Source organism: Panthera tigris, chromosome D2, assembly GCF_018350195.1.
Source record: "Panthera tigris isolate Pti1 chromosome D2, P.tigris_Pti1_mat1.1, whole genome shotgun sequence".
Classification (NCBI taxonomy): Eukaryota; Metazoa; Chordata; class Mammalia; order Carnivora; family Felidae; genus Panthera; species Panthera tigris.
The window spans coordinates 14,737,765-14,747,072 of record NC_056670.1 but is presented as its reverse complement, the minus strand read 5'-3'; positions in this window follow the sequence as shown (position 1 = coordinate 14,747,072).

Sequence of the window (9,308 nt, the reverse complement as noted above, 5' to 3'; positions counted from 1 at the left end):
GGTAACCCAAGGCAGTTCACAATGTCTTTTGTCTTCTGAATTCTTGGGGCTTTTATCACAGCTCAGGTGTGAAAACTAAGTGCAGCCATGCCTTACTTTTCCATAGTGCTCAATTACATATTTATATAAAAATTATTCTCCTTGATTCCCATTGTAGGTAGAGACAGGTGATGAGTTATTACCACTCTGAGGGACATTCAATGACTTACTCAAGCTGCATAGTTGGATGGAGGTAGAAACAGCGTCTTCTGAAACCTAGTCTCGTACCTTCCTTTGACCTGTGCGCCTTCAAAGCACTTGGGGACAATTTCTCAACCTGTTCCCCTTGTTTCCTCTATCACTCCTCAGGTCCCTGAGGACTTTGGCACTAGGTTTATGCTGTCTGTCACACCAACCCCCACCATCTTCCTGGGAAATATTTGACATCCATGTGGGCGTCCCATCCAGCAACCAACATAGAGATCTGTGTTCTTGACCTTCTTTATGCCAGTAATCTTATACCTCGACTAAACTTCAGTCACTCACTTCCATTGCAAAGCCAAAACTGTCATTTTCTAGAAGTGTTGCATATATGAATGTTAAATTGGATAACCCACCATGTGGATTTACATCTCCACCGGAATTCTCCGAGCTCTAAGCTTGCATACACAACTGCCTAGTGGGATGTGTTTCCTTGAGCATCTGAAAAGTAACTCACTCAGCTTGTCCTAAACTGAGATCATGAGCTTCTTGTGCAAACCTGATCGTTCTCCCAACTTAGCACGTAGCTCCCACTATGTGTCCAATCCTGTTGGCTACTGAACAGACAGTGATCCCTGCCCTTACTGCATTCACACAAGGAGGTAACCTGTCATCATTTGCCTCCTGGGAACTCCAGTGGTCCCATGGCACCCACTCCTGCTCTACTCAGACCCATTCTTCACACTGCCAAGCAGCCATTTTGAAACGTAAATTCTTATGCTGAAAACCCTTCCCTGGATTCCAAGATAAAGACCTGTATTCTTAAGCTGCCCTGCAAGGAAGGTCCTGTGTGATCTGGCCCCACTGCCTTCATAGCCTGTTTTCCCACCAGTTCCAGACCCTCCTGCAGGCCCACCTCTTTATTTCAGTTAATTCCTATCATCTTATAAACATTTTTTAAACATTTATTCATTTTTTGAGAGAGAGCGAGACAGTGCAAGCAGAGGAGGGACAGAGAGAGGGAGACAGAATCTGAAGCAGGCTCCAGGCTCCGAGCTGTCAGCACAGAGCCCAACGTGGGGCTCGAACCCACAAACTGTGAGATCGTGACCCGATCCAAAGTTGGAAGGTTAACTAACTGAACCACCCAGGTGCCCCCAATTCTTACCACCTTTTAGCTCAGCTCAAACAGCATGGACTCAGGGAAGCCTTTCTGGTTCCCATATTCCGACAGAGTTTCCTGTTAGATACTTTATAGGTCCCTGGGCCTTGCTCTTTGTATTTAGTTAATATTTGACTGTCACATTTGAATATATTCCTTTAAGACAAGAAACATAAACATCTTGCTCACTATTATATTCTCTGAGCCTAGCGCAAGTCTTGCCACATGGCAGGTATTCAAACTCTATGTGTTAAATGAAGCAATAAATAAATGAATGAACAGACCGACCACTTAACTTTTTTCTCTCTTTCTTTGTCTACTTCTATGCTATTGAGTGCAGTCATGCCTACTTCCTCTGAAACCATTCTTTATTAAGTGTCTCCTTTTTCTTCTCTTGCTTAAACCCTACTTCTCCACTGGCTACTTCCCTGCAATACCCAGTCATGCTCAGTTCTCTCCCATCTTAAGCATACAGCAAGTCCACACCCACAACCACTCCCCCCTCCCATCCTGTATCCCCATTAGTGGCTCCCTTTTCTCCATGGGCTAGCTGGATGTTCTGAGCTTACTGTCTTCACTTATCCACCTTGCTCTTCTTTTATTATTATTATTATTATTATTATTATCATTATTATTATTTCAATGTTTATTCTTGCAAGAGAGAGGGGGGGAGTGGGGGAGGGGCAGAGAGAGAGGGAGACACAGAGTCTGTTGTAGCAGGCTCCAGGGCTCCAAGCTGTCAGCACAGAGCCTGATGCGGGGCTTGAACCCACGAACTCTGAGATCATGACCTGGGCTGACGTCAGACGCTTAACCGACTGAGCCACCCAGGCGCCCTCCACCTCCCTCTCCTTAACTACAGTAACTTCTGGGCCCTCTACAACTGCACTGGGTAGGGTTTCCAACAACTCCATGATGGTCACACTTCAACCTTCTGTTTGAGTGTCCTCCTACGGCATCCAACCCTCTTGTGTATTTTCCTGGTTGATCTCTCTCCTCCATTATCTCACCAGCTATTTCTGCTTTCTCACTCTTTATTTACTGCTCAATCTATGCAATCCCCCTCCTCCTCTCTCATCTCACTGAAGCTTTCTCTTCCATCTTTTCCTTTCTTGCTTTTCATGCAGGCAGTTTCCTTCTCTTGAACCTGATCCCTTTCAGTCCCAGCACCCCCAGTGCCTGAGAATCCCCACTGGGTTTTCAAATAATTGTAGGGAATCTGGTTGGTGGGCAGATAATCATTGGTTTGACCAGCTTTGGTTCAAACTCTATCCCTAGTCCAATCAGTCACGTTAGGGATTGGGTCATGGCCATAGTTCTGCTCCTTCTAGAATCTGTAAGAGTGTGTGCTGTTCTGTTGTGCCTTGTTTCAAAGGTGGTGCTCAGGACAAACGATCAAAGTCTAACAGAAGACCTTTGCCTTCCATTGAATAAAAAAGAACCCGAGAAGTCTTCTTTATATATGCAAAATCCTAGAATCCCAATGGAACAAAATTAGCCCCAAGATAAATCATTTCCTTGTCAAGGGCCCCTCGGGCAAGTCCTTGTGCTAAGAACCAGCTTCCTCACATTAAAAGCAATAACAAATACTTATTGCATAAACATGGATAATTGACCATGGTTCTAAAAATATTTCTCACTAAACAAATCTTTCCTGCTGGGGAAAGTGTAATCATTGTGATTATTTATTAATCAAACAATCAAAGGTATTTATGGTACATACATCATGTGAAAAAACTGTGCTGAGCTTTATCAAGGATACAAAGAACTAAGAGACACAGGGATTCTTCCTAAGAGTGTACACCCTCATTGCAAGACAAAGCGTCTGTGGTTGACCCTTGAACAATGCAGGGGTTAGAGGCACCAATCCCCCGTGCAGTTGCAAATCCACAAATAACTTCTGACTCCCCCCAAACTTAACCACTAATGGCCAACTCCTGACCGGAAGCCTTACCAATAACATAAACGGTGTCAATTAATACATATTTTGTATGCCCTGTGTGTTACATGCTGCATTCTTGTAACAAAGGAAGCTAGACAAAAGAAAATGTTATTAAGAAAATCATAAGGGAGAGAAAACACATTTACAGTACTGTGCTGTATAAAGTCTGTAAGTGGACCTATGAAGTTCAAACCCACGTCGTTCAAGGGTCCACTGTACTCATAAAAATAATGAACACTGGGAGCTATATGTTAGGGACCAGGAGGCTCAAACAGGTCACGTGTGTAGCATGAATTCAGAGAGGGGAGAGGTGGAGTTTTGTGTGTTCAGATAGTTTAAATAGGTGACCTGAGGGGCAGATTTGAATGGGGTCTTGTAATACAGGAAAGTTTAAGTGGAAGTGTGATAGGGAGGAAACTAAACTATTCTAGGATCTAGGGAAGGTACTAATATAGCAAACTCAGAAGTGTGTGGACTGAGCATTTATAGACTTCATTTGAAGTCCTGGCCCTAGAGTTCAGGGAGATTCAGGGGGTCAAGGGGGAATCTCAGTGTGCCCAGATTTGAAGATTTTCTCTCTGAGTAGGTAGGTTCTTGAAAAGTTAAACCACTGACCTTCAGCATAAAGTCACTCTCTGCTGGAGAACTTCCTGAAGGACACTTGGGGTCTCGCATGCAAACGCAATAGTTTATGGAGTGCAGTGTGCTGTCACAGAGCTTGCTGGCCAGGTCCTGTCACACGGCAGGAGCACTGATGATAACCAGCACCCAGGCTGGACCGCTCTAAGAGGCAAAAGAGATACTGTCTAACTCTTTTTTCTCTCTCTCTCTTCTGGCATTAGGGCGATAAACTTCCACCCTGTGTAGTAGTTTGAAACATGGGATAACCAAGCCATTCCTCTGCTCAGACACATGACCTGGTTTTGGACAGTGATGAAGCACTGAGTGAACAGTGCGGGGACCTCAGTTCAGGTGAGCAGGAGCTCAGAGGCAGAGCATGGTGGGGGACCGTGGTGGAGGTAAGTGCACAGCTGGGGGTTGGGAACACTGTCCCAATGTGCATGGCACGGCAGAGCAGCGGATGTCATCAGAATACTCTTCTGGGCGCCTGGGTGGCTCAGTCGGTTAAGCGTCTGACTTGGGCTCAGGTCATGACCTCACAGTTGGTGGGTTCGAGCCCCGTGTCGGGCTCTGCGCTGACCGCTCAGAACCTGGAGCCTCTTCAGATTCTGTGTCTCCCTCTCTCTCTGCCCCTCCCCCACTTGCACTCTGTCTCTGTCTCTCAAAAATAAACATTAAAAAAAAGAATACTCTCTAAAATAGCTCTTTTAATTAAAAAATTTTTTTCTTTAAGCTTCAGCTTCTCCCTCTTCTATTTGATCTCTTTCTCTTGCTTCCAGGAGAGCCCCATCTTCCTTTCCTTTCCCTCCTTATTCCTTGCACCCATGGAGGCCATGCGGAATAACAGGTGAGCAGGGATCAATTGTTTTAACACGCACAGGTAAAGTGTGACTGGAGGCGTGGTTAAGAGACAGAGATGAGAGCAGGGAAATTGTGAGCATTGCTCAGGTCAAGGTGGACAACCTGTCACAGGGCGGCGTGGGAGGGAGGACCTGAAGGGGAGTCATCTGTCGCTCGCTGCTCTAACACCAGATGCTATCTACACACTGAACCTGATCTGCACTTCTCACAGGATGGACATCTCCCACCACAGTCAGGGGGGATGGCAACACCCTTTGCCAAAAATGGCAGAGAAGCTGGGGGGGGTCCACTGTGTTGGGGTTCCCTGACACGTGGTCATGACGCCACCAGGAGCTGGCAGCTCAAGGGCCGGAGCGTGTCGGGGTTCCTGGCTTTTAAGAGGGGTTCCTTACTTTTAAGAGGAATCTCAGGGCAACTTTGTGTCTCACCTATTTTACTCCTGATCTCCTCATACACTTGACCTTGTATACACCGCAACGATAAAATCTCAGACTTGGAAGGAGCCTGAAGACGCTAAATGCTCTCCATTGTATTTTGCTAATTTGCGATTGATTGCCTTCTGCTCCAACGCTCAGGGCCTCGAGCTGTTTCCAGAGGCAGCTCATTCCATTGGTGGTCAAGTCATGATTAGAATGTTCTCTCTTAGAGTGATTTCTAAGTCCTACACCCTTTGAAGACACACAAAATAAATTCACATTTTTTTTCTTGGCATGCAGCTATCCGATCATCCTAAATTTTTTTTTCCTCAGGGCAAATGTCTGGATTCCTTCCACCATTTCTCCAGGCTGAGTTTCCGGATCCATCACCAGCCTCGTGTATCTCATCTGGGTATGAGCCACATCACTGAGGAACTGTCCCAGTTCCCTGGACTGTCTCAACACTGTCCCAACACTCTGGAGATGAAGGATGTCTGCTTCTTCAAGGACCCACATCAGGGAGACGGCCGCTCGCTGGCAGGTGGGACAGCTTCAACCCACTCTTAATGACCACATTCCTACTGTCAACCCAAATGCTAACATTTTTTTTAAATGTTTATTTATTTTTGAGAGAGAGAGAGAGCTCACGGGAGAAGGGCAGAGAGAAAGAGGGAGAGACAGAATCTGAAGCGGGTTCTACACCGTCAGTGCAGAGCCCAATGTGGGGCTCGATCTCACAAACCTTGAGATCAAAACCTGAGCTGAAATTAAGAGTTGGACACTTAACCAACTGAGCTACCCAGGCACCCCCATGCTAACATTTTTTTAAATTATGGTAAAAGTGTGCAATTCAGCTGCATTAAGCACATTCCCATTACTGTGCAAGAATGACCATCGTCTCCAGTATTTTTTCACCCTGCAAAACTAAACTCTGTTCCTACTAAACACCAACTCCCTGGTTCCCCTTTCTTCCCAGCCCCTGGCAAATACAATTCCTTCTACTTTCTGCCTCTGTGAATTTGACTCCTCTAGATTTCTTACCGTGGAATCATATAGTTTTTACCCTTCTGTGATTGGCTTATTTCACTTAACGTAGGTCTTCTCAAGCTCATTTATATTGTAGCATGTGTCAGAATTTCATTCCTTTTTTTAAAAATTTTTTAATGTTTATTTATTTTTGAAAGAGAGAGAGAAACAGAGCACAAGCCAGGGAAGGGCTGAGAAAGCGGGAGACACAGAATCCGAAGCAGGCTCCAGGCTCCGAGCTGTGAGCACAGAGCCACACGTGGGGCTCGAACTCACGAACCGCGAGATCATGACCTGAGTCGAAGTCGGATGCTTGACCGACTGAGCCACCCAGGTGCCCCAGAATTTCATTCTTTCTTAAGACTGAAACATATTCCATTGTGAATTTATACTACTTTTTGCTTATCCATCATCTGTTGATGGACACTGGGGTACTTCCACGCCTTGACTGTTGTGAATAATGCTGTGAACATGGCTGCATAAATGCCTCTTTGAGTTCCTGCTTTCAATTCGTTTGGGTATAAACCCAGAAAAGGAATCATAAATGCTAATATTGTGTACCTGTTGCTGATTGGCTGGGTTTCCCTAACACTGTGTTTGTGAATTTCACTTTTTGTAAGTGAAACACTTTCCTAGAGAGCTACCCTGTCTATAAATAGTTCTCATTGTCTCAACCTGTTGAGAGAATAAAACCTATTTACAGGAACTGCTTGCCATTTATGCCTAATTATCATATAGCACAAGGGTGATCATTTACATCATGAGCTCCGTGTCAGATTAACTTGCAAGGCTCTGCCTAGTGCAAGGTTTGTTTCTCACAAAGCTTAGTCAACTTGTCTCCAAATTATGTTAATTAATGTGAACACCCGGCAGAAAGCACCTCACTGCTTCTCTCGCCCACTGCACCCCCTCCCATCCCACTCTTCTCCCCTCTTGTGAATCTCTACCCTTTCCTCTGAGTTTTCTTCCATATTCCTTTTTTCCCCCCTGAGAAATGCTTGCAATGTCCTCTGCCATGCTGAGGTGGGGGTAGGGTGTCAGGGATCTCAGCTCCAGCCCGCATGGTCACAGGAGGGATGTAGCTAGTCGACAGAAGTCCTAGTCTTGATTGACATTGCTGAGATTGCTAACTACCCTGAAGACAGGGGAATCGTGTGTCCAGAGCAGTGGGCCAAGAAGAAGATGGGAGACAGCCAGCCTTGATTCTCATGATTTGGGTCAACTCTGAGAGCCAAAACCACAGAAATACCCGCATTCCCCAGCTCACTCCCATCTCCAGGCTTCACTCAACACATCTCATCCCCTGCAGCAAGACCTGGTCCCCACCAGACCGCTCACATGGTATTTCCAATTTCTACCGATAGCCTGAGGGTAACATACGATTTGCAAGTATTTGGTATCCCTGGCCTAGCTGTAATATGGAACCAAGGTAGAGTCTAAGTCAGAGAAGTGAAATATGGCAGACAATGACAAATTTATCCGAAGAAAACTTCTAACGATGATTTGTAAAGTTCAGCATAATCCAGATGCACGCTGTTCCAGGCACCTATCAGTGCATAAAAAGCTATCTCAAAACTTAACAGCTGAAAACAGCAACCATGTTCTTGTATCTCATGAGTTAGGCCAGGTTCAGCTGGGAGAGACTCAAATATGGAAAATATTTGTATTTTGTCTTATAAAATAGAACTGCATCTGCCTCACAGATCAACTACATAGAAAAAAAACATTTCTGCAGAAAATCAGAAAACCATAAAAATGTACAAGAAATAAAAGTCACTTATGTTCTCCACTATCACCCAAAGACAGCTGTTGGGAGCTAATTTACCTACTTGAGATTCTATACATAAGACTGTATATATTCAATACATACACTTGCTTATGCTTCAATGGTTTTCAAACACGTCTTTTTTATGTTTATTTTGAGAGAGAGAGAGAGAGAGTGCACATGCATGCAAGAGAGTGGGGAAGGGGCAGAGAGAGAGAGAGGGAGAGAGAGAATCCCAAGCAGGCTCCATGCTGTCAGCACAGAGCCTGATGCAGGACTTGATCCCATGAACCATGAGACCACGACCTGAGCTGAAATCAAGAGTCGGAGGCTTAACTGACTGAGCCATCCAGGCACCCTGAAACACATCTTTAATAGCTATACAATATCCATGCTATAGTGATACCATAATTCATTCATTCCTCTATTTGGAACATTTTGGTTATTCTTGACCCTTAATTATTTCATAATATATACACGTGTATTGCATATATATAATATACATATACACTATTTATGAATAGTCTTGTCTATAAATCTTTGCCTGATTATTTTCTTAGGACAGATCATGGAGTCAGAGTACAGAAAATGTTCAAGGCTCTAGAAGCATTTGCCAATTTGCCTTTCCAGGAGGGTGTGCCAATATTTACTCTCACCCACCGTCACCTTTAAAAAAAAGTGGCTCACTGACCCTGTCACCTTAAAAAGAGCATTCGGGAAAGCTCAGTTTCTTCTGTGGACCGTTCTTCCCCTCTTTATGTTTTAAAGAGGGAAGAGTTCAGAAATGTGACTTTTCCAACCCTCTTCAATTCTCGGATTCTTTTTGTAAGGAGTTGAGTGGGTGGGTGGGTGGAAAAAGACTTCTAAGATCCAAAGTGCCTTCCAACCCCGAGGTTCTGATATTTTCACCATCAGCATTGGCACCAGATTGCGAGCCTCGCTTGGACCAATAAGGCAGACGAAGGAAAGAATTCCAGTGCTCGCTACTTGGAAATGCAGGCTTTGATTAACAAAAAATAGGTGGCAAGCAAGTTGTAGCTGGGGCCGAAGGCCTGGACAGGCAGCGCACGGTCCCACGCAACACGCGCACACGCTGTCACACCCCGCCCGCGGTCCGCTCTGGTTTGGTTACCCAAGGGGGGAGGACGCAGCGGGTGGCCGCGGCTGCAGTTCAGGGGTCTGCGCGCCAGCGCCCGGCCAGCGGGACCACGCGAAGGGCGGGGGCCCCGGGGCCGCGCGCCCAGCCCCGGCGCTCCAGCCAAGTTTGCCTCGCGGTCTCGGCCGACTCGCGGGTTACCTGAGCCGCCAGCCACGTCAGCGCCACATCATCGGGGC